The 26,428-nt window shown below is 38.7% G+C and overlaps 2 non-coding genes across 2 annotated transcripts; both read left to right on the top strand.

The window, feature by feature from the left end:
- The first annotated feature begins 13,687 nt into the window (after positions 1 to 13,687).
- Positions 13,688 to 13,776, top strand: TRNAY-GUA (transfer RNA tyrosine (anticodon GUA)). Its single transcript is given in 2 exon segments — positions 13,688 to 13,724; positions 13,741 to 13,776. It is a non-coding gene; the product is annotated as a tRNA-Tyr (tRNA).
- Positions 13,777 to 16,621: 2,845 nt separating this feature from the next.
- On the top strand, positions 16,622 to 16,710 carry TRNAY-GUA (transfer RNA tyrosine (anticodon GUA)). Its single transcript is given in 2 exon segments — positions 16,622 to 16,658; positions 16,675 to 16,710. It is a non-coding gene; the product is annotated as a tRNA-Tyr (tRNA).
- The last annotated feature ends 9,718 nt before the right edge of the window (positions 16,711 to 26,428 follow it).

Raw genomic sequence — 26,428 nt, forward strand, 5'->3', positions numbered from 1 at the left:
AGATAATTGGATTACTTCCCAATTATCTCCAGGATAGAAGACTCTGTGGAACTGGTTTTGGGCAGAAAAGTCATGCTTCATTTGGTCACAAAGGACTACGATCTATCTTTTGAACCACTGGACCAATTTGTATGATTTTGACGTATGTTTGTATTTGGAGTATGCTGATTCTGAAAATGTAAGTTTTATGTGAATGTGATGCATACTTTTAAAGTTATGAATAATGTGGAAAAACTGTATTTCTCTGCTTGTGATAATTACATTACCCATTTTGTAATGGCACCCCTTTATGCCCAGGGTGCCATTACAAAAGATGCGAGCGGAAAAGTGGGGGATTAGCTCAAATGGTAGAGCGCTCGCTTAGCATGTGAGAGGTAGCAGGATTGATACTTCTTCTTTTAAATGAAGGGTGCTTAGTTGAACTTTTTGTTTACCTGGATGTCATTGCCACAGCAGCATGTTGCAAAATGTTTAACTGCTTACCTGATTCTTAAAAAATTTCCTACTTTGACATTGAGTGAACTCACAAATTACCTTCGATAGCTCAGCTGGTAGAGCGGAGGACTGTAGTTGGTATATGATAGCAATCCTTAGGTCGCTGGTTCAATTCTGGCTCGCAGGACATGTGTTTTTCTCTCTTGTAGAGCAGAGGACTGTATGTTGCATGTCTGTATTTTATGTAATAAATGTAACCTTGTGTATTTTACTGTCTTTTTACTGTCTTTTTACTGCCATGTGCTTAATGGAGTTTTTCATCTGTCCTTGGAGATAATTGGATTACTTCCCAATTATCTCCAGGATAGAAGACTCTGTGGAACTGGTTTTGGGCAGAAAAGCCATGCTTCATTTCGTCACAAAGGACTACGATCTATCTTTTGAACCACTGGACCAATTTGTATGATTTTGACGTATGTTTGTATTTGGAGTATGTTGATTTTGAAAATGTAAGTTTTATGTGAATGTGGTGCATACTTTTAAAGTTATGAATAATGTGGAAAAACTGTATTTCTCTACTTGTGATAATTACATTACCCATTTTGTAGGGTGCCATTACAAAAGATGAGAGCGGAAAAGTGGGGGATTAGCTCAAATGGTAGAGCGCTCGCTTAGCATGTGAGAGGAATTGATGCTTCTTCTTTTAAATGAAGGGTGCTTAGTTGGAATTTTTGTTTACCTGGATGTCATTGCCACAGCAGCATGTTGCAAAATGTTTAACTGCTTACCTAATTCTTCAAAAATTTCCTACTTTGACATTGAGTTAACTCTCAAATTACCTTCGATAGCTCAGCTGGTAGAGCGGAGGACTGTAGTTGGTATTTGATAGCAATCCTTAGGTCGCTGGTTCAATTCTGGCTCGAAGGACATGTGTTTTTCTCTCTTGTAGAGCAGAGGACTGTATGTTGCATGTCTGTATTTTATGTAATAAATGTAACCTTGTGTATTTTACTGTCTTTTTACTGCCATGTGCTTAATGGAGTTTTGCATCTGTCTTTGGAGATGACTTATGTTTGTATTTGGAGTATGTTGATTCTGAAAATGTAAGTTTTATGTGAATGTGGTGCATACTTTTAAAGTTATGAATAATGTTGAAAAACTGTATTTCTCTACTTGTGATAATTACATTACCCATTTTGTAGGGTGCCATTACAAAAGATGAGAGCGGAAAAGTGGGGGATTAGCTCAAATGGTAGAGCGCTCGCTTAGCATGTGAGAGGTAGCGGAATTGATGCTTCTTCTTTTAAATGAAGGGTGCTTAGTTGGACTTTTTGTTTACCTGGATGTCATTGCCACAGCAGCATGTTGCAAAATGATTAACTGCTTACCTGATTCTTCAAAAATGTCCTACTTTGACATTGAGTGAACTCACAACTTACCTTCGATAGCTCAGCTGGTAGAGCAGAGGACTGTAGTTGGTATATGATAGCAATTCTTAGGTCGCTGGTTCAATTCCGGCTCGAAGGACATGTGTTTTTCTCTCTTGTAGAGCAGAGGACTGTATGTTGCATGTCTGTATTTTATGTAATAAATGTAACCTTGTGTATTTTACTGTCTTTTTACTGTCTTTTTACTGCCATGTGCTTAATGGAGTTTTTCATCTGTCCTTGGAGATAATTGGATTACTTCCCAATTATCTCCAGGATAGAAGACTCTGTGGAACTGGTTTTGGGCAGAAAAGCCATGCTTCATTTCGTCACAAAGGACTACGATCTATCTTTTGAACCACTGGACCAATTTGTATGATTTTGACGTATGTTTGTATTTGGAGTATGTTGATTCTGAAAATGTAAGTTTTATGTGAATGTGGTGCATACTTTTAAAGTTATGAATAATGTGGAAAAACTGTATTTCTCTACTTGTGATAATTACATTACCCATTTTGTAGGGTGCCATTACAAACTCTCAAATTACCTTCGATAGCTCAGCTGGTAGAGCGGAGGACTGTAGTTGGTATTTGATAGCAATCCTTAGGTCGCTGGGTCAATTCTGGCTCGAAGGACATGTGTTTTTCTCTCTTTTTGAGCAGAGGACTGTATGTTGCATGTCTGTATTTTATGTAATAAATGTAACCTTGTGTATTTTACTGTCTTTTTACTGCCATGTGCTTAATGGAGTTTTGCATCTGTCTTTGGAGATAATTGGATTACTTCCCAATTATCTCCAGGATAGAAGACTCTGTGGAACTGGTTTTGGGCAGAAAAGCCATGCTTCATTTCGTCACAAAGGACTACGATCTATCTTTTGAACCACTGGACCAATTTGTATGATTTTGACGTATGTTTGTATTTGGAGTATATTGATTCTGAAAATGTAAGTTTTATGTGAATGTGGTGCATACTTTTAAAGTTATGAATAATGTGGAAAAACTGTATTTCTCTACTTGTGATAATTACATTACCCATTTTGTAATGGCACCCCTTTATGCCCAGGGTGCCATTACAAAAGATGAGAGCGGAAAAGTGGGGGATTCGCTCAAATGGTAGAGCGCTCGCTTAGCATGTGAGAGGTAGCAGGATTGATGCTTCTTCTTTTAAATGAAGGGTGCTTAGTTGAACTTTTTGTTTACCTGGATGTCATTGCCACAGCAGCATGTTGCAAAATGTTTAACTGCTTACCTGATTCTTCAAAAATTTCCTACTTTGACATTGAGTGAACTCACAAATTACCTTTGATAGCTCAGCTGGTAGTGCGGAGGACAGTAGTTGGTATATGATAGTAATCCTTAGGTCGCTGGTTCAATTCCGGCTCGAAGGACATGTGTTTTTCTCTCTTGTAGAGCAGAGGACTGTATGTTGCATGTCTGTATTTTATGTAATAAATGTAACCTTGTGTATTTTACTGTCTTTTTACTGTCTTTTTACTGCCATGTGCTTAATGGAGTTTTTCATCTGTCCTTGGAGATAATTGGATTACTTCCCAATTACCTCCAGGATAGAAGACTCTGTGGAACTGGTTTTGGGCAGAAAAGCCATGCTTCATTTCGTCACAAAGGACTACGATCTATCTTTTGAACCACTGGACCAATTTGTATGATTTTGACGTATGTTTGTATTTGGAGTATGTTGATTCTGAAAATGTAAGTTTTATGTGAATGTGGTGCATACTTTTAAAGTTATGAATAATGTGGAAAAACTGTATTTCTCTACTTGTGATAATTACATTACCCATTTTGTAATGGCACCCCTTTATGCCCAGGGTGCCATTACAAAAGATGAGAGCGGAAAAGTGGGGGATTCGCTCAAATGGTAGAGCGCTCGCTTAGCATGTGAGAGGTAGCAGGATTGATGCTTCTTCTTTTAAATGAAGGGTGCTTAGTTGAACTTTTTGTTTACCTGGATGTCATTGCCACAGCAGCATGTTGCAAAATGTTTAACTGCTTACCTGATTCTTAAAAAATTTCCTACTTTGACATTGAGTGAACTCACAAATTACCTTCGATAGCTCAGCTGGTAGAGCGGAGGACTGTAGTTGGTATATGATAGCAATCCTTAGGTCGCTGGTTCAATTCTGGCTCGAAGGACATGTGTTTTTCTCTCTTGTAGAGCAGAGGACTGTATGTTGCATGTCTGTATTTTATGTAATAAATGTAACCTTGTGTATTTTACTGTCTTTTTACTGCCATGTGCTTAATGGAGTTTTGCATCTGTCCTTGGAGATAATTGGATTACTTCCCAATTATCTCCAGGATAGAAGACTCTGTGGAACTGGTTTTGGGCAGAAAAGTCATGCTTCATTTGGTCACAAAGGACTACGATCTATCTTTTGAACCACTGGACCAATTTGTATGATTTTGACGTATGTTTGTATTTGGAGTATGCTGATTCTGAAAATGTAAGTTTTATGTGAATGTGATGCATACTTTTAAAGTTATGAATAATGTGGAAAAACTGTATTTCTCTGCTTGTGATAATTACATTACCCATTTTGTAATGGCACCCCTTTATGCCCAGGGTGCCATTACAAAAGATGCGCGCGGAAAAGTGGGGGATTAGCTCAAATGGTAGAGCGCTCGCTTAGCATGTGAGAGGTAGCGGGATCGATGCCCGCATTCTCCAGTGGCTGCTTCTTCTTTTAAATGAAGGGTGCTTAGTTGAACTTTTTTTTTACCTGGATGTCATTGCCACAGCAGCATGTTGCAAAATGGTTAACTGCTTACCTGATTCTTAAAAAATTTCCTACTTTGACATTGAGTGAACTCACAAATTACCCTCGATAGCTCAGCTGGTAGAGCGGAGGACTGTAGTTGGTATATGATAGCAATCCTTAGGTCGCTGGTTCAATTCTGGCTCGAAGGACATGTGTTTTTCTCTCTTGTAGAGCAGAGGACTGTATGTTGCATGTCTGTATTTTATGTAATAAATGTAACCTTGTGTATTTTACTGTCTTTTTACTGTCTTTTTACTGCCATGTGCTTAATGGAGTTTTTCATCTGTCCTTGGAGATAATTGGATTACTTCCCAATTATCTCCAGGATAGAAGACTCTGTGGAACTGGTTTTGGGCAGAAAAGCCATGCTTCATTTCGTCACATAGGACTACGATCTATCTTTTGAACCACTGGACCAATTTGTATGATTTTGACGTATGTTTGTATTTGGAGTATGTTGATTCTGAAAATGTAAGTTTTATGTGAATGTGGTGCATACTTTTAAAGTTATGAATAATGTGGAAAAACTGTATTTCTCTACTTGTGATAATTACATTACCCATTTTGTAGGGTGCCATTACAAAAGATGAGAGCGGAAAAGTGGGGGATTAGCTCAAATGGTAGAGCGCTCGCTTAGCATGTGAAAGGAATTGATGCTTCTTCTTTTAAATGAAGGGTGCTTAGTTGGACTTTTGTTTACCTGGATGTCATTGCCACAGCAGCATGTTGCAAAATGTTTAACTGCTTACCTAATTCTTCAAAAATTTCCTACTTTGACATTGAGTTAACTCTCAAATTACCTTTGATAGCTCAGCTGGTAGAGCGGAGGACTGTAGTTGGTATTTGATAGCAATCCTTAGGTCGCTGGTTCAATTCTGGCTCGAAGGACATGTGTTTTTCTCTCTTGTAGAGCAGAGGACTGTATGTTGCATGTCTGTATTTTATGTAATAAATGTAACCTTGTGTATTTTACTGTCTTTTTACTGCCATGTGCTTAATGGAGTTTTGCATCTGTCTTTGGAGATAATTGGATTACTTCCCAATTATCTCCAGGATAGAAGACTCTGTGGAACTGGTTTTGGGCAGAAAAGCCATGCTTCATTTCGTCACAAAGGACTACGATCTATCTTTTGAACCACTGGACCAATTTGTATGATTTTGACGTATGTTTGTATTTGGAGTATGTTGATTCTGAAAATGTAAGTTTTATGTGAATGTGGTGCATACTTTTAAAGTTATGAATAATGTGGAAAAACTGTATTTCTCTACTTGTGATAATTACATCACCCATTTTGTAATGGCACCCCTTTATGCCCAGGGTGCCATTACAAAAGATGAGAGCGGAAAAGTGGGGGATTCGCTCAAATGGTAGAGCGCTCGCTTAGCATGTGAGAGGTAGCAGGATTGATGCTTCTTCTTTTAAATGAAGGGTGCTTAGTTGAACTTTTTGTTTACCTGGATGTCATTGCCACAGCAGCATGTTGCAAAATGTTTAACTGCTTACCTGATTCTTAAAAAATTTCCTACTTTGACATTGAGTGAACTCACAAATTACCTTCGATAGCTCAGCTGGTAGAGCGGAGGACTGTAGTTGGTATATGACAGCAATCCTTAGGTCGCTGGTTCAATTCTGTCTCGAAGGACATTTGTTTTTCTCTCTTGTAGAGCAGAGGACTGTATGTTGCATGTCTGTATTTTATGTAATAAATGTAACCTTGTGTATTTTACTGTCTTTTTACTGCCATGTGCTTAATGGAGTTTTGCATCTGTCCTTGGAGATAATTGGATTACTTCCCAATTATCTCCAGGATAGAAGACTCTGTAGAACTGGTTTTGGGCAGAAAAGCCATGCTTCATTTGGTCACAAAGGACTATGATCTATCTTTTGAACCACTGCACCAATTTGTATGATTTTGACGTATGTTTGTATTTGGAGTATGCTGATTCTGAAAATGTAAGTTTTATGTGAATGTGATGCATACTTTTAAAGTTATGAATAATGTGGAAAAACTGTATTTCTCTGCTTGTGATAATTACATTACCCATTTTGTAATGGCACCCCTTTATGCCCAGGGTGCCATTACAAAAGATGAGAGCGGAAAAGTGGGGGATTAGCTCAAATGGTAGAGCGCTCGCTTAGCATGTGAGAGGTAGCGGGATCGATGCCCGCATTCTCCAGTGGCTGCTTCTTCTTTTAAATGAAGGGTGCTTAGTTGAACTTTTTGTTTACCTGGATGTCATTGCCACAGCAGCATGTTGCAAAATGTTTAACTGCTTACCTGATTCTTCAAAAATGTCCTACTTTGACATTGAGTGAACTCACGAATTACCTTCGATAGCTCAGCTGGTAGAGCGGAGGACTGTAGTTGGTATATGATAGCAATCCTTAGGTCGCTGGTTCAATTCTGGCTCGAAGGACATGTGTTTTTCTCTCTTGTAGAGCAGAGGACTGTATGTTGCATGTCTGTATTTTATGTAATAAATGTAACCTTGTGTATTTTACTGTCTTTTTACTGCCATGTGCTTAATGGAGTTTTGCATCTGTCCTTGGAGATAATTGGATTACTTCCCAATTATATCCAGGATAGAAGACTCTGTGGAACTGGTTTTGGGCAGAAAAGCCATGCTTCATTTGGTCACAAAGGACTATGATCTATCTTTTGAACCACTGGACCAATTTGTATGATTTTGACGTATGTTTGTATTGGGAGTATGCTGATTCTGAAAATGTAAGTTTTATGTGAATGTGATGCATACTTTTAAAGTTATGAATAATGTGGAAAAACTGTATTTCTCTGCTTGTGATAATTACATTACCCATTTTGTAATGGCACCTCTTTATGCCCAGGGTGCCATTACAAAAGATGAGAGCGGAAAAGTGGGGGATTAGCTCAAATGGTAGAGTGCTCGCTTAGCATGTGAGAGGTAGCGGGATCGATGCCTGCATTCTCCAGTGGCTGCCTCTTCTTTTAAATGAAGGGTGCTTAGACTGTATGTTGCATGTCTGTATTTTATGTAATAAATGTAACCTTGTGTATTTTACTGTCTTTTTACTGCCATGTGCTTAATGGAGTTTTGCATCTGTCCTTGGAGATAATTGGATTACTTCCCAATTATCTCCAGGATAGAAGACTCTGTGGAACTGGTTTTGGGCAGAAAAGCCATGCTTCATTTGGTCACAAAGGACTATGATCTATCTTTTGAACCACTGGACCAATTTGTATGATTTTGACGTATGTTTGTATTTGGAGTATGCTGATTCTGAAAATGTAAGTTTTATGTGAATGTGATGCATACTTTTAAAGTTATGAATAATGTGGAAAAACTGTATTTCTCTGCTTGTGATAATTACATTACCCATTTTGTAATGGCACCTCTTTATGCCCAGGGTGCCATTACAAAAGATGAGAGCGGAAAAGTGGGGGATTAGCTCAAATGGTAGAGTGCTCGCTTAGCATGTGAGAGGTAGCGGGATCGATGCCCGCATTCTCCAGTGGCTGCCTCTTCTTTTAAATGAAGGGTGCTTAGACTGTATGTTGCATGTCTGTATTTTATGTAATAAATGTAACCTTGTGTATTTTACTGTCTTTTTACTGCCATGTGCTTAATGGAGTTTTGCATCTGTCCTTGGAGATAATTGGATTACTTCCCAATTATCTCCAGGATAGAAGACTCTGTGGAACTGGTTTTGGGCAGAAAAGCCATGCTTCATTTGGTCACAAAGGACTATGATCTATCTTTTGAACCACTGGACCAATTTGTATGATTTTGACGTATGTTTGTATTTGGAGTATGCTGATTCTGAAAATGTAAGTTTTATGTGAATGTGATGCATACTTTTAAAGTTATGAATAATGTGGAAAAACTGTATTTCTCTGCTTGTGATAATTACATTACCCATTTTGTAATGGCACCTCTTTATGCCCAGGGTGCCATTACAAAAGATGAGAGCGGAAAAGTGGGGGATTAGCTCAAATGGTAGAGTGCTCGCTTAGCATGTGAGAGGTAGCGGGATCGATGCCCGCATTCTCCAGTGGCTGCCTCTTCTTTTAAATGAAGGGTGCTTAGACTGTATGTTGCATGTCTGTATTTTATGTAATAAATGTAACCTTGTGTATTTTACTGTCTTTTTACTGCCATGTGCTTAATGGAGTTTTGCATCTGTCCTTGGAGATAATTGGATTACTTCCCAATTATCTCCAGGATAGAAGACTCTGTGGAACTGGTTTTGGGCAGAAAAGCCATGCTTCATTTGGTCACAAAGGACTATGATCTATCTTTTGAACCACTGGACCAATTTGTATGATTTTGACGTATGTTTGTATTTGGAGTATGCTGATTCTGAAAATGTAAGTTTTATGTGAATGTGATGCATACTTTTAAAGTTATGAATAATGTGGAAAAACTGTATTTCTCTGCTTGTGATAATTACATTACCCATTTTGTAATGGCACCCCTTTATGCCCAGGGTGCCATTACAAAAGATGAGAGCGGAAAAGTGGGTGATTAGCTCAAATTGTAGAGCGCTTGCTTAGCATGTGAGAGGTAGCGGGATCGATGCCCGCATTCTCCAGTGGCTGCTTCTTCTTTTAAATGAAGGGTGCTTAGACTGTATGTTGCATGTCTGTATTTTATGTAATAAATGTAACCTTGTGTATTTTACTGTCTTTTTACTGCCATGTGCTTAATGGAGTTTTGCATCTGTCCTTGGAGATAATTGGATTACTTCCCAATTATCTCCAGGATAGAAGACTCTGTGGAACTGGTTTTGGGCAGAAAAGCCATGCTTCATTTGGTCACAAAGGACTATGATCTATCTTTTGAACCACTGGACCAATTTGTATGATTTTGACGTATGTTTGTATTTGGAGTATGCTGATTCTGAAAATGTAAGTTTTATGTGAATGTGATGCATACTTTTAAAGTTATGAATAATGTGGAAAAACTGTATTTCTCTGCTTGTGATAATTACATTACCCATTTTGTAATGGCACCCCTTTATGCCCAGGGTGCCATTACAAAAGATGAGAGCGGAAAAGTGGGTGATTAGCTCAAATTGTAGAGCGCTTGCTTAGCATGTGAGAGGTAGCGGGATCGATGCCCGCATTCTCCAGTGGCTGCTTCTTCTTTTAAATGAAGGGTGCTTAGACTGTATGTTGCATGTCTGTATTTTATGTAATAAATGTAACCTTGTGTATTTTACTGTCTTTTTACTGCCATGTGCTTAATGGAGTTTTGCATCTGTCCTTGGAGATAATTGGATTACTTCACAATTATCTCCAGGATAGAAGACTCTGTGGAACTGGTTTTGGGCAGAAAAGCCATGCTTCATTTGGTCACAAAGGACTATGATCTATCTTTTGAACCACTGGACCAATTTGTATGATTTTGACGTATGTTTGTATTTGGAGTATGCTGATTCTGAAAATGTAAGTTTTATGTGAATGTGATGCATACTTTTAAAGTTATGAATAATGTGGAAAAACTGTATTTCTCTGCTTGTGATAATTACATTACCCATTTTGTAATGGCACCTCTTTATGCCCAGGGTGCCATTACAAAAGATGAGAGCGGAAAAGTGGGCGATTAGCTCAAATGGTAGAGTGCTCGCTTAGCATGTGAGAGGTAGCGGGATCGATGCCCGCATTCTCCAGTGGCTGCCTCTTCTTTTAAATGAAGGGTGCTTAGACTGTATGTTGCATGTCTGTATTTTATGTAATAAATGTAACCTTTTGTATTTTACTGTCTTTTTACTGCCATGTGCTTAATGGAGTTTTGCATCTGTCCTTGGAGATAATTGGATTACTTCCCAATTATCTCCAGGATAGAAGACTCTGTGGAACTGGTTTTGGGCAGAAAAGCCATGCTTCATTTGGTCACAAAGGACTATGATCTATCTTTTGAACCACTGGACCAATTTGTATGATTTTGACGTATGTTTGTATTTGGAGTATGCTGATTCTGAAAATGTAAGTTTTATGTGAATGTGATGCATACTTTTAAAGTTATGAATAATGTGGAAAAACTGTATTTCTCTGCTTGTGATAATTACATTACCCATTTTGTAATGGCACCTCTTTATGCCCAGGGTGCCATTACAAAAGATGAGAGCGGAAAAGTGGGGGATTAGCTCAAATGGTAGAGTGCTCGCTTAGCATGTGAGAGGTAGCGGGATCGATGCCCGCATTCTCCAGTGGCTGCCTCTTCTTTTAAATGAAGGGTGCTTAGACTGTATGTTGCATGTCTGTATTTTATGTAATAAATGTAACCTTGTGTATTTTACTGTCTTTTTACTGCCATGTGCTTAATGGAGTTTTGCATCTGTCCTTGGAGATAATTGGATTACTTCCCAATTATCTCCAGGATAGAAGACTCTGTGGAACTGGTTTTGGGCAGAAAAGCCATGCTTCATTTGGTCACAAAGGACTATGATCTATCTTTTGAACCACTGGACCAATTTGTATGATTTTGACGTATGTTTGTATTTGGAGTATGCTGATTCTGAAAATGTAAGTTTTATGTGAATGTGATGCATACTTTTAAAGTTATGAATAATGTGGAAAAACTGTATTTCTCTGCTTGTGATAATTACATTACCCATTTTGTAATGGCACCTCTTTATGCCCAGGGTGCCATTACAAAAGATGAGAGCGGAAAAGTGGGGGATTAGCTCAAATGGTAGAGTGCTCGCTTAGCATGTGAGAGGTAGCGGGATCGATGCCCGCATTCTCCAGTGGCTGCCTCTTCTTTTAAATGAAGGGTGCTTAGACTGTATGTTGCATGTCTGTATTTTATGTAATAAATGTAACCTTTTGTATTTTACTGTCTTTTTACTGCCATGTGCTTAATGGAGTTTTGCATCTGTCCTTGGAGATAATTGGATTACTTCCCAATTATCTCCAGGATAGAAGACTCTGTGGAACTGGTTTTGGGCAGAAAAGCCATGCTTCATTTGGTCACAAAGGACTATGATCTATCTTTTGAACCACTGGACCAATTTGTATGATTTTGACGTATGTTTGTATTTGGAGTATGCTGATTCTGAAAATGTAAGTTTTATGTGAATGTGATGCATACTTTTAAAGTTATGAATAATGTGGAAAAACTGTATTTCTCTGCTTGTGATAATTACATTACCCATTTTGTAATGGCACCTCTTTATGCCCAGGGTGCCATTACAAAAGATGAGAGCGGAAAAGTGGGGGATTAGCTCAAATGGTAGAGTGCTCGCTTAGCATGTGAGAGGTAGCGGGATCGATGCCCGCATTCTCCAGTGGCTGCCTCTTCTTTTAAATGAAGGGTGCTTAGACTGTATGTTGCATGTCTGTATTTTATGTAATAAATGTAACCTTGTGTATTTTACTGTCTTTTTACTGCCATGTGCTTAATGGAGTTTTGCATCTGTCCTTGGAGATAATTGGATTACTTCCCAATTATCTCCAGGATAGAAGACTCTGTGATACTGGTTTTGGGCAGAAAAGCCATGCTTCATTTGGTCACAAAGGACTATGATCTATCTTTTGAACCACTGGACCAATTTGTATGATTTTGATGTATGTTTGTATTTGGAGTATGCTGATTCTGAAAATGTAAGTTTTATGTGAATGTGATGCATACTTTTAAAGTTATGAATAATGTGGAAAAACTGTATTTCTCTGCTTGTGATAATTACATTACCCATTTTGTAATGGCTCCCCTTTATGCCCAAGTGCCATTACAAAAGATGAGAGCGGAAAAGTGGGGGATTAGCTCAAATGGTAGAGTGCTCGCTTAGCATGTGAGAGGTAGCGGGATCGATGCCCGCATTCTCCAGTGGCTGCTTCTTCTTTTAAATGAAGGGTGCTTAGACTGTATGTTGCATGTCTGTATTTTATGTAATAAATGTAACCTTGTGTATTTTACTGTCTTTTTACTGCCATGTGCTTAATGGAGTTTTGCATCTGTCCTTGGAGATAATTGGATTACTTCCCAATTATCTCCAGGATAGAAGACTCTGTGGAACTGGTTTTGGGCAGAAAAGCCATGCTTCATTTGGTCACAAAGGACTACGATCTATCTTTTGAACCACTGGACCAATTTGAATGATTTTGACGTATGTTTGTATTTGGAGTATGCTGATTCTGAAAATGTAAGTTTTATGTGAATGTGATGCATACTTTTAAAGTTATGAATAATGTGGAAAAACTGTATTTCTCTGCTTGTGATAATTACATTACCCATTTTGTAATGGCACCCCTTTATGCCCAGGGTGCCATTACAAAAGATGAGAGCGGAAAAGTGGGTGATTAGCTCAAATTGTAGAGCGCTTGCTTAGCATGTGAGAGGTAGCGGGATCGATGCCCGCATTCTCCAGTGGCTGCTTCTTCTTTTAAATGAAGGGTGCTTAGACTGTATGTTGCATGTCTGTATTTTATGTAATAAATGTAACCTTGTGTATTTTACTGTCTTTTTACTGCCATGTGCTTAATGGAGTTTTGCATCTGTCCTTGGAGATAATTGGATTACTTCCCAATTATCTCCAGGATAGAAGACTCTGTGGAACTGGTTTTGGGCAGAAAAGCCATGCTTCATTTGGTCACAAAGGACTACGATCTATCTTTTGAACCACTGGACCAATTTGTATGATTTTGACGTATGTTTGTATTTGGAGTATGCTGATTCTAAAAATGTAAGTTTTATGTGAATGTGATGCATACTTTTAAAGTTATGAATAATGTGGAAAAACTGTATTTCTCTGCTTGTGATAATTACATTACCCATTTTGTAATGGCACCCCTTTATGCCCAGGGTGCCATTACAAAAGATGAGAGCGGGAAAGTGGGGGATTAGCTCAAATGGTAGAGCGCTCGCTTAGCATGTGAGAGGTAGCGGGATCGATGCCCGCATTCTCCAGTGGCTGCTTCTTCTTTTAAATGAAGGGTGCTTAGTTGAACTTTTTGTTTACCTGGATGTCATTGCCACAGCAGCATGTTGCAAAATGTTTAACTGCTTACCTGATTCTTCAAAAATGTCCTACTTTGACATTGAGTGAACTCACAAATTACCTTCGATAGCTCAGCTGGTAGAGCGGAGGACTGTAGTTGGTATATGATAGCAATCCTTAGGTCGCTGGTTCAATTCCGGCTCGAAGGACATGTGTTTTTCTCTCTTGTAGAGCAGAGGACTGTATGTTGCATGTCTGTATTTTATGTAATAAATGTAACCTTGTGTATTTTACTGTCTTTTTACTGCCATGTGCTTAATGGAGTTTTGCATCTGTCCTTGGAGATAATTGGATTACTTCCCAATTATCTCCAGGATAGAAGACTCTGTGGAACTGGTTTTGGGCAGAAAAGCCATGCTTCATTTGGTCACAAAGGACTACGATCTATCTTTTGAACCACTGGACCAATTTGTATGATTTTGACGTATGTTTGTATTTGGAGTATGCTGATTCTAAAAATGTAAGTTTTATGTGAATGTGATGCATACTTTTAAAGTTATGAATAATGTGGAAAAACTGTATTTCTCTGCTTGTGATAATTACATTACCCATTTTGTAATGGCACCTCTTTATGCCCAGGGTGCCATTACAAAAGATGAGAGCGGAAAAGTGGGGGATTAGCTCAAATGGTAGAGTGCTCGCTTAGCATGTGAGAGGTAGCGGGATCGATGCCCGCATTCTCCAGTGGCTGCCTCTTCTTTTAAATGAAGGGTGCTTAGACTGTATGTTGCATGTCTGTATTTTATGTAATAAATGTAACCTTGTGTATTTTACTGTCTTTTTACTGCCATGTGCTTAATGGAGTTTTGCATCTGTCCTTGGAGATAATTGGATTACTTCCCAATTATCTCCAGGATAGAAGACTCTGTGGAACTGGTTTTGGGCAGAAAAGCCATGCTTCATTTGGTCACAAAGGACTATGATCTATCTTTTGAACCACTGCACCAATTTGTATGATTTTGACGTATGTTTGTATTTGGAGTATGCTGATTCTGAAAATGTAAGTTTTATGTGAATGTGATGCATACTTTTAAAGTTATGAATAATGTGGAAAAACTGTATTTCTCTGCTTGTGATAATTACATTACCCATTTTGTAATGGCACCCCTTTATGCCCAAGTGCCATTACAAAAGATGAGAGCGGAAAAGTGGGGGATTAGCTCAAATGGTAGAGTGCTCGCTTAGCATGTGAGAGGTAGCGGGATCGATGCCCGCATTCTCCAGTGGCTGCTTCTTCTTTTAAATGAAGGGTGCTTAGACTGTATGTTGCATGTCTGTATTTTATGTAATAAATGTAACCTTGTGTATTTTACTGTCTTTTTACTGCCATGTGCTTAATGGAGTTTTGCATCTGTCCTTGGAGATAATTGGATTACTTCCCAATTATCTCCAGGATAGAAGACTCTGTGGAACTGGTTTTGGGCAGAAAAGCCATGCTTCATTTGGTCACAAAGGACTATGATCTATCTTTTGAACCACTGGACCAATTTGTATGATTTTGACGTATGTTTGTATTTGGAGTATGCTGATTCTGAAAATGTAAGTTTTATGTGAATGTGATGCATACTTTTAAAGTTATGAATAATGTGGAAAAACTGTATTTCTCTGCTTGTGATAATTACATTACCCATTTTGTAATGGCACCCCTTTATGCCCAGGGTGCCATTACAAAAGATGAGAGCGGAAAAGTGGGTGATTAGCTCAAATTGTAGAGCGCTTGCTTAGCATGTGAGAGGTAGCGGGATCGATGCCCGCATTCTCCAGTGGCTGCTTCTTCTTTTAAATGAAGGGTGCTTAGACTGTATGTTGCATGTCTGTATTTTATGTAATAAATGTAACCTTGTGTATTTTACTGTCTTTTTACTGCCATGTGCTTAATGGAGTTTTGCATCTGTCCTTGGAGATAATTGGATTACTTCCCAATTATCTCCAGGATAGAAGACTCTGTGGAACTGGTTTTGGGCAGAAAAGCCATGCTTCATTTGGTCACAAAGGACTATGATCTATCTTTTGAACCACTGGACCAATTTGTATGATTTTGACGTATGTTTGTATTTGGAGTATGCTGATTCTGAAAATGTAAGTTTTATGTGAATGTGATGCATACTTTTAAAGTTATGAATAATGTGGAAAAACTGTATTTCTCTGCTTGTGATAATTACATTACCCATTTTGTAATGGCACCTCTTTATGCCCAGGGTGCCATTACAAAAGATGAGAGCGGAAAAGTGGGGGATTAGCTCAAATGGTAGAGTGCTCGCTTAGCATGTGAGAGGTAGCGGGATCGATGCCCGCATTCTCCAGTGGCTGCCTCTTCTTTTAAATGAAGGGTGCTTAGACTGTATGTTGCATGTCTGTATTTTATGTAATAAATGTAACCTTGTGTATTTTACTGTCTTTTTACTGCCATGTGCTTAATGGAGTTTTGCATCTGTCCTTGGAGATAATTGGATTACTTCCCAATTATCTCCAGGATAGAAGACTCTGTGGAACTGGTTTTGGGCAGAAAAGCCATGCTTCATTTGGTCACAAAGGACTATGATCTATCTTTTGAACCACTGGACCAATTTGTATGATTTTGACGTATGTTTGTATTTGGAGTATGCTGATTCTAAAAATGTAAGTTTTATGTGAATGTGATGCATACTTTTAAAGTTATGAATAATGTGGAAAAACTGTATTTCTCTGCTTGTGATAATTACATTACCCATTTTGTAATGGCACCCCTTTATGCCCAGGGTGCCATTACAAAAGATGAGAGCGGAAAAGTGGGGGATTAGCTCAAATGGTAGAGCGCTCGCTTAGCATGTGAGAGGTAGCGGGATCGATGCCCGCATTCTCCAGTGGCTGCTTCTTCTTTTAAATGAAGGGTGCTTAGTTGAACTTTTTGTTTACCTGGATGTCATTGCCACAGCAGCATGTTGCAAAATGTTTAACTGCTTACCTGATTCTTCAAAAATGTCCTACTTTGACATTGAGTGAACTCACGAATTACCTTCGATAGCTCAGCTGGTAGAGCGGAGGACTGTAGTTGGTATATGATAGCAATCCTTAGGTCGCTGGTTCAATTCCGGCTCGAAGGACATGTGTTTTTCTCTCTTGTAGAGCAGAGGACTGTATGTTGCATGTCTGTATTTTATGTAATAAATGTAACCTTGTGTATTTTACTGTCTTTTTACTGCCATGTGCTTAATGGAGTTTTGCATCTGTCCTTGGAGATAATTGGATTACTTCCCAATTATCTCCAGGATAGAAGACTCTGTGGAACTGGTTTTGGGCAGAAAAGCCATGCTTCATTTGGTCACAAAGGACTATGATCTATCTTTTGAACCACTGGACCAATTTGTATGATTTTGACGTATGTTTGTATTTGGAGTATGCTGATTCTGAAAATGTAAGTTTTATGTGAATGTGATGCATACTTTTAAAGTTATGAATAATGTGGAAAAACTGTATTTCTCTGCTTGTGATAATTACATTACCCATTTTGTAATGGCACCTCTTTATGCCCAGGGTGCCATTACAAAAGATGAGAGCGGAAAAGTGGGGGATTAGCTCAAATGGTAGAGTGCTCGCTTAGCATGTGAGAGGTAGCGGGATCGATGCCCGCATTCTCCAGTGGCTGCCTCTTCTTTTAAATGAAGGGTGCTTAGACTGTATGTTGCATGTCTGTATTTTATGTAATAAATGTAACCTTGTGTATTTTACTGTCTTTTTACTGCCATGTGCTTAATGGAGTTTTGCATCTGTCCTTGGAGATAATTGGATTACTTCCCAATTATCTCCAGGATAGAAGACTCTGTGGAACTGGTTTTGGGCAGAAAAGCCATGCTTCATTTGGTCACAAAGGACTATGATCTATCTTTTGAACCACTGGACCAATTTGTATGATTTTGACGTATGTTTGTATTTGGAGTATGCTGATTCTGAAAATGTAAGTTTTATGTGAATGTGATGCATACTTTTAAAGTTATGAATAATGTGGAAAAACTGTATTTCTCTGCTTGTGATAATTACATTACCCATTTTGTAATGGCACCCCTTTATGCCCAAGTGCCATTACAAAAGATGAGAGCGGAAAAGTGGGGGATTAGCTCAAATGGTAGAGTGCTCGCTTAGCATGTGAGAGGTAGCGGGATCGATGCCCGCATTCTCCAGTGGCTGCTTCTTCTTTTAAATGAAGGGTGCTTAGACTGTATGTTGCATGTCTGTATTTTATGTAATAAATGTAACCTTGTGTATTTTACTGTCTTTTTACTGCCATGTGCTTAATGGAGTTTTGCATCTGTCCTTGGAGATAATTGGATTACTTCCCAATTATCTCCAGGATAGAAGACTCTGTGGAACTGGTTTTGGGCAGAAAAGCCATGCTTCATTTGGTCACAAAGGACTACGATCTATCTTTTGAACCACTGGACCAATTTGTATGATTTTGACGTATGTTTGTATTTGGAGTATGCTGATTCTGAAAATGTAAGTTTTATGTGAATGTGATGCATACTTTTAAAGTTATGAATAATGTGGAAAAACTGTATTTCTCTGCTTGTGATAATTACATTACCCATTTTGTAATGGCACCCCTTTATGCCCAAGTGCCATTACAAAAGATGAGAGCGGAAAAGTGGGGGATTAGCTCAAATGGTAGAGTGCTCGCTTAGCATGTGAGAGGTAGCGGGATCGATGCCCGCATTCTCCAGTGGCTGCTTCTTCTTTTAAATGAAGGGTGCTTAGACTGTATGTTGCATGTCTGTATTTTATGTAATAAATGTAACCTTGTGTATTTTACTGTCTTTTTACTGCCATGTGCTTAATGGAGTTTTGCATCTGTCCTTGGAGATAATTGGATTACTTCCCAATTATCTCCAGGATAGAAGACTCTGTAGAACTGGTTTTGGGCAGAAAAGCCATGCTTCATTTGGTCACAAAGGACTACGATCTATCTTTTGAACCACTGGACCAATTTGTATGATTTTGACGTATGTTTGTATTTGGAGTATGCTGATTCTAAAAATGTAAGTTTTATGTGAATGTGATGCATACTTTTAAAGTTATGAATAATGTGGAAAAACTGTATTTCTCTGCTTGTGATAATTACATTACCCATTTTGTAATGGCACCCCTTTATGCCCAGGGTGCCATTACAAAAGATGAGAGCGGAAAAGTGGGGGATTAGCTCAAATGGTAGAGTGCTCGCTTAGCATGTGAGAGGTAACGGGATCGATGCCCGCATTCTCCAGTGGCTGCTTCTTCTTTTAAATGAAGGGTGCTTAGTTGAACTTTTTGTTTACCTGGATGTCATTGCCACAGCAGCATGTTGCAAAATGTTTAACTGCTTACCTGATTCTTCAAAAATGTCCTACTTTGACATTGAGTGAACTCACGAATTACCTTCGATAGCTCAGCTGGTAGAGCGGAGGACTGTAGTTGGTATATGATAGCAATCCTTAGGTCGCTGGTTCAATTCTGGCTCGAAGGACATGTGTTTTTCTCTCTTGTAGAGCAGAGGACTGTATGTTGCATGTCTGTATTTTATGTAATAAATGTAACCTTGTGTATTTTACTGTCTTTTTACTGCCATGTGCTTAATGGAGTTTTGCATCTGTCCTTGGAGATAATTGGATTACTTCCCAATTATCTCCAGGATAGAAGACTCTGTAGAACTGGTTTTGGGCAGAAAAGCCATGCTTCATTTGGTCACAAAGGACTACGATCTATCTTTTGAACCACTGGACCAATTTGTATGATTTTGACGTATGTTTGTATTTGGAGTATGCTGATTCTAAAAATGTAAGTTTTATGTGAATGTGATGCATACTTTTAAAGTTATGAATAATGTGGAAAAACTGTATTTCTCTGCTTGTGATAATTACATTACCCATTTTGTAATGGCACCCCTTTATGCCCAGGGTGCCATTACAAAAGATGAGAGCGGAAAAGTGGGTGATTAGCTCAAATTGTAGAGCGCTTGCTTAGCATGTGAGAGGTAGCGGGATCGATGCCCGCATTCTCCAGTGGCTGCTTCTTCTTTTAAATGAAGGGTGCTTAGACTGTATGTTGCATGTCTGTATTTTATGTAATAAATGTAACCTTGTGTATTTTACTGTCTTTTTACTGCCATGTGCTTAATGGAGTTTTGCATCTGTCCTTGGAGATAATTGGATTACTTCCCAATTATCTCCAGGATAGAAGACTCTGTGGAACTGGTTTTGGGCAGAAAAGCCATGCTTCATTTGGTCACAAAGGACTACGATCTATCTTTTGAACCACTGGACCAATTTGTATGATTTTGACGTATGTTTGTATTTGGAGTATGCTGATTCTAAAAATGTAAGTTTTATGTGAATGTGATGCATACTTTTAAAGTTATGAATAATGTGGAAAAACTGTATTTCTCTGCTTGTGATAATTACATTACCCATTTTGTAATGGCACCCCTTTATGCCCAGGGTGCCATTACAAAAGATGAGAGCGGGAAAGTGGGGGATTAGCTCAAATGGTAGAGCGCTCGCTTAGCATGTGAGAGGTAGCGGGATCGATGCCCGCATTCTCCAGTGGCTGCTTCTTCTTTTAAATGAAGGGTGCTTAGTTGAACTTTTTGTTTACCTGGATGTCATTGCCACAGCAGCATGTTGCAAAATGTTTAACTGCTTACCTGATTCTTCAAAAATGTCCTACTTTGACATTGAGTGAACTCACGAATTACCTTCGATAGCTCAGCTGGTAGAGCGGAGGACTGTAGTTGGTATATGATAGCAATCCTTAGGTCGCTGGTTCAATTCTGGCTCGAAGGACATGTGTTTTTCTCTCTTGTAGAGCAGAGGACTGTATGTTGCATGTCTGTATTTTATGTAATAAATGTAACCTTGTGTATTTTACTGTCTTTTTACTGCCATGTGCTTAATGGAGTTTTGCATCTGTCCTTGGAGATAATTGGATTACTTCCCAATTATCTCCAGGATAGAAGACTCTGTAGAACTGGTTTTGGGCAGAAAAGCCATGCTTCATTTGGTCACAAAGGACTACGATCTATCTTTTGAACCACTGGACCAATTTGTATGATTTTGACGTATGTTTGTATTTGGAGTATGCTGATTCTAAAAATGTAAGTTTTATGTGAAAGTGATGCATACTTTTAAAGTTATGAATAATGTGGAAAAACTGTATTTCTCTGCTTGTGATAATTACATTACCCATTTTGTAATGGCACCCCTTTATGCCCAGGGTGCCATTACAAAAGATGAGAGCGGAAAAGTGGGTGATTAGCTCAAATTGTAGAGCGCTTGCTTAGCATGTGAGAGGTAGCGGGATCGATGCCCGCATTCTCCAGTGGCTGCTTCTTCTTTTAAATGAAGGGTGCTTAGACTGTATGTTGCATGTCTGTATTTTATGTAATAAATGTAACCTTGTGTATTTTACTGTCTTTTTACTGCCATGTGCTTAATGGAGTTTTGCATCTGTCCTTGGAGATAATTGGATTACTTCCCAATTATCTCCAGGATAGAAGACTCTGTGGAACTGGTTTTGGGCAGAAAAGCCATGCTTCATTTGGTCACAAAGGACTACGATCTATCTTTTGAACCACTGGACCAATTTGTATGATTTTGACGTATGTTTGTATTTGGAGTATGCTGATTCTGAAAATGTAAGTTTTATGTGAATGTGATGCATACTTTTAAAGTTATGAATAATGTGGAAAAACTGTATTTCTCTGCTTGTGATAATTACATTACCCATTTTGTAATGGCACCCCTTTATGCCCAAGTGCCATTACAAAAGATGAGAGCGGAAAAGTGGGGGATTAGCTCAAATGGTAGAGTGCTCGCTTAGCATGTGAGAGGTAGCGGGATCGATGCCCGCATTCTCCAGTGGCTGCTTCTTCTTTTAAATGAAGGGTGCTTAGACTGTATGTTGCATGTCTGTATTTTATGTAATAAATGTAACCTTGTGTATTTTACTGTCTTTTTACTGCCATGTGCTTAATGGAGTTTTGCATCTGTCCTTGGAGATAATTGGATTACTTCCCAATTATCGCCAGGATAGAAGACTCTGTAGAACTGGTTTTGGGCAGAAAAGCCATGCTTCATTTGGTCACAAAGGACTACGATCTATCTTTTGAACCACTGGACCAATTTGTATGATTTTGACGTATGTTTGTATTTGGAGTATGCTGATTCTAAAAATGTAAGTTTTATGTGAATGTGATGCATACTTTTAAAGTTATGAATAATGTGGAAAAACTGTATTTCTCTGCTTGTGATAATTACATTACCCATTTTGTAATGGCACCCCTTTATGCCCAGGGTGCCATTACAAAAGATGAGAGCGGAAAAGTGGGTGATTAGCTCAAATTGTAGAGCGCTTGCTTAGCATGTGAGAGGTAGCGGGATCGATGCCCGCATTCTCCAGTGGCTGCTTCTTCTTTTAAATGAAGGGTGCTTAGACTGTATGTTGCATGTCTGTATTTTATGTAATAAATGTAACCTTGTGTATTTTACTGTCTTTTTACTGCCATGTGCTTAATGGAGTTTTGCATCTGTCCTTGGAGATAATTGGATTACTTCCCAATTATCTCCAGGATAGAAGACTCTGTGGAACTGGTTTTGGGCAGAAAAGCCATGCTTCATTTGGTCACAAAGGACTACGATCTATCTTTTGAACCACTGGACCAATTTGTATGATTTTGACGTATGTTTGTATTTGGAGTATGCTGATTCTGAAAATGTAAGTTTTATGTGAATGTGATGCATACTTTTAAAGTTATGAATAATGTGGAAAAACTGTATTTCTCTGCTTGTGATAATTACATTACCCATTTTGTAATGGCACCCCTTTATGCCCAAGTGCCATTACAAAAGATGAGAGCGGAAAAGTGGGGGATTAGCTCAAATGGTAGAGTGCTCGCTTAGCATGTGAGAGGTAGCGGGATCGATGCCCGCATTCTCCAGTGGCTGCTTCTTCTTTTAAATGAAGGGTGCTTAGACTGTATGTTGCATGTCTGTATTTTATGTAATAAATGTAACCTTGTGTATTTTACTGTCTTTTTACTGCCATGTGCTTAATGGAGTTTTGCATCTGTCCTTGGAGATAATTGGATTACTTCCCAATTATCTCCAGGATAGAAGACTCTGTAGAACTGGTTTTGGGCAGAAAAGCCATGCTTCATTTGGTCACAAAGGACTACGATCTATCTTTTGAACCACTGGACCAATTTGTATGATTTTGACGTATGTTTGTATTTGGAGTATGCTGATTCTGAAAATGTAAGTTTTATGTGAATGTGATGCATACTTTTAAAGTTATGAATAATGTGGAAAAACTGTATTTCTCTGCTTGTGATAATTACATTACCCATTTTGTAATGGCACCCCTTTATGCCCAGGGTGCCATTACAAAAGATGAGAGCGGAAAAGTGGGGGATTAGCTCAAATGGTAGAGTGCTCGCTTAGCATGTGAGAGGTAACGGGATCGATGCCCGCATTCTCCAGTGGCTGCTTCTTCTTTTAAATGAAGGGTGCTTAGTTGAACTTTTTGTTTACCTGGATGTCATTGCCACAGCAGCATGTTGCAAAATGTTTAACTGCTTACCTGATTCTTCAAAAATGTCCTACTTTGACATTGAGTGAACTCACGAATTACCTTCGATAGCTCAGCTGGTAGAGCGGAGGACTGTAGTTGGTATATGATAGCAATCCTTAGGTCTCTGGCTCGAAGGACATGTGTTTTTCTCTCTTGTAGAGCAGAGGACTGTATGTTGCATGTCTGTATTTTATGTAATAAATGTAACCTTGTGTATTTTACTGTCTTTTTACTGCCATGTGCTTAATGGAGTTTTGCATCTGTCCTTGGAGATAATTGGATTACTTCCCAATTATCTCCAGGATAGAAGACTCTGTAGAACTGGTTTTGGGAAGAAAAGCCATGCTTCATTTGGTCACAAAGGACTATGATCTATCTTTTGAACCACTGCACCAATTTGTATGATTTTGACGTATGTTTGTATTTGGAGTATGCTGATTCTGAAAATGTAAGTTTTATGTGAATGTGATGCATACTTTTAAAGTTATGAATAATGTGGAAAAACTGTATTTCTCTGCTTGTGATAATTACATTACCCATTTTGTAATGGCACCCCTTTATGCCCAGGGTGCCATTACAAAAGATGAGAGCGGAAAAGTGGGTGATTAGCTCAAATTGTAGAGCGCTTGCTTAGCATGTGAGAGGTAGCGGGATCGATGCCCGCATTCTCCAGTGGCTGCTTCTTCTTTTAAATGAAGGGTGCTTAGACTGTATGTTGCATGTCTGTATTTTATGTAATAAATGTAACCTTGTGTATTTTACTGTCTTTTTACTGCCATGTGCTTAATGGAGTTTTGCATCTGTCCTTGGAGATAATTGGATTACTTCCCAATTATCTCCAGGATAGAAGACTCTGTGGAACTGGTTTTGGGCAGAAAAGCCATGCTTCATTTGGTCACAAAGGACTACGATCTATCTTTTGAACCACTGGACCAATTTGTATGATTTTGACGTATGTTTGTATTTGGAGTATGCTGATTCTAAAAATGTAAGTTTTATGTGAATGTGATGCATACTTTTAAAGTTATGAATAATGTGGAAAAACTGTATTTCTCTGCTTGTGATAATTACATTACCCATTTTGTAATGGCACCCCTTTATGCCCAGGGTGCCATTACAAAAGATGAGAGCGGGAAAGTGGGGGATTAGCTCAAATGGTAGAGCGCTCGCTTAGCATGTGAGAGGTAGCGGGATCGATGCCCGCATTCTCCAGTGGCTGCTTCTTCTTTTAAATGAAGGGTGCTTAGTTGAACTTTTTGTTTACCTGGATGTCATTGCCACAGCAGCATGTTGCAAAATGTTTAACTGCTTACCTGATTCTTCAAAAATGTCCTACTTTGACATTGAGTGAACTCACGAATTACCTTCGATAGCTCAGCTGGTAGAGCGGAGGACTGTAGTTGGTATATGATAGCAATCCTTAGGTCGCTGGTTCAATTCTGGCTCGAAGGACATGTGTTTTTCTCTCTTGTAGAGCAGAGGACTGTATGTTGCATGTCTGTATTTTATGTAATAAATGTAACCTTGTGTATTTTACTGTCTTTTTACTGCCATGTGCTTAATGGAGTTTTGCATCTGTCCTTGGAGATAATTGGATTACTTCCCAATTATCTCCAGGATAGAAGACTCTGTAGAACTGGTTTTGGGCAGAAAAGCCATGCTTCATTTGGTCACAAAGGACTACGATCTATCTTTTGAACCACTGGACCAATTTGTATGATTTTGACGTATGTTTGTATTTGGAGTATGCTGATTCTAAAAATGTAAGTTTTATGTGAATGTGATGCATACTTTTAAAGTTATGAATAATGTGGAAAAACTGTATTTCTCTGCTTGTGATAATTACATTACCCATTTTGTAATGGCACCCCTTTATGCCCAGGGTGCCATTACAAAAGATGAGAGCGGAAAAGTGGGTGATTAGCTCAAATTGTAGAGCGCTTGCTTAGCATGTGAGAGGTAGCGGGATCGATGCCCGCATTCTCCAGTGGCTGTTTCTTCTTTTAAATGAAGGGTGCTTAGACTGTATGTTGCATGTCTGTATTTTATGTAATAAATGTAACCTTGTGTATTTTACTGTCTTTTTACTGCCATGTGCTTAATGGAGTTTTGCATCTGTCCTTGGAGATAATTGGATTACTTCCCAATTATCTCCAGGATAGAAGACTCTGTGGAACTGGTTTTGGGCAGAAAAGCCATGCTTCATTTGGTCACAAAGGACTACGATCTATCTTTTGAACCACTGGACCAATTTGTATGATTTTGACGTATGTTTGTATTTGGAGTATGCTGATTCTAAAAATGTAAGTTTTATGTGAATGTGATGCATACTTTTAAAGTTATGAATAATGTGGAAAAACTGTATTTCTCTGCTTGTGATAATTACATTACCCATTTTGTAATGGCACCCCTTTATGCCCAGGGTGCCATTACAAAAGATGAGAGCGGGAAAGTGGGGGATTAGCTCAAATGGTAGAGCGCTCGCTTAGCATGTGAGAGGTAGCGGGATCGATGCCCGCATTCTCCAGTGGCTGCTTCTTCTTTTAAATGAAGGGTGCTTAGTTGAACTTTTTGTTTACCTGGATGTCATTGCCACAGCAGCATGTTGCAAAATGTTTAACTGCTTACCTGATTCTTCAAAAATGTCCTACTTTGACATTGAGTGAACTCACGAATTACCTTCGATAGCTCAGCTGGTAGAGCGGAGGACTGTAGTTGGTATATGATAGCAATCCTTAGGTCGCTGGTTCAATTCTGGCTCGAAGGACATGTGTTTTTCTCTCTTGTAGAGCAGAGGACTGTATGTTGCATGTCTGTATTTTATGTAATAAATGTAACCTTGTGTATTTTACTGTCTTTTTACTGCCATGTGCTTAATGGAGTTTTGCATCTGTCCTTGGAGATAATTGGATTACTTCCCAATTATCTCCAGGATAGAAGACTCTGTAGAACTGGTTTTGGGCAGAAAAGCCATGCTTCATTTGGTCACAAAGGACTACGATCTATCTTTTGAACCACTGGACCAATTTGTATGATTTTGACGTATGTTTGTATTTGGAGTATGCTGATTCTAAAAATGTAAGTTTTATGTGAATGTGATGCATACTTTTAAAGTTATGAATAATGTGGAAAAACTGTATTTCTCTGCTTGTGATAATTACATTACCCATTTTGTAATGGCACCCCTTTATGCCCAGGGTGCCATTACAAAAGATGAGAGCGGAA

This window comes from Pelobates fuscus, chromosome 4, assembly GCF_036172605.1.
Source record: "Pelobates fuscus isolate aPelFus1 chromosome 4, aPelFus1.pri, whole genome shotgun sequence".
NCBI classification, from domain to species: domain Eukaryota; kingdom Metazoa; phylum Chordata; class Amphibia; order Anura; family Pelobatidae; genus Pelobates; species Pelobates fuscus.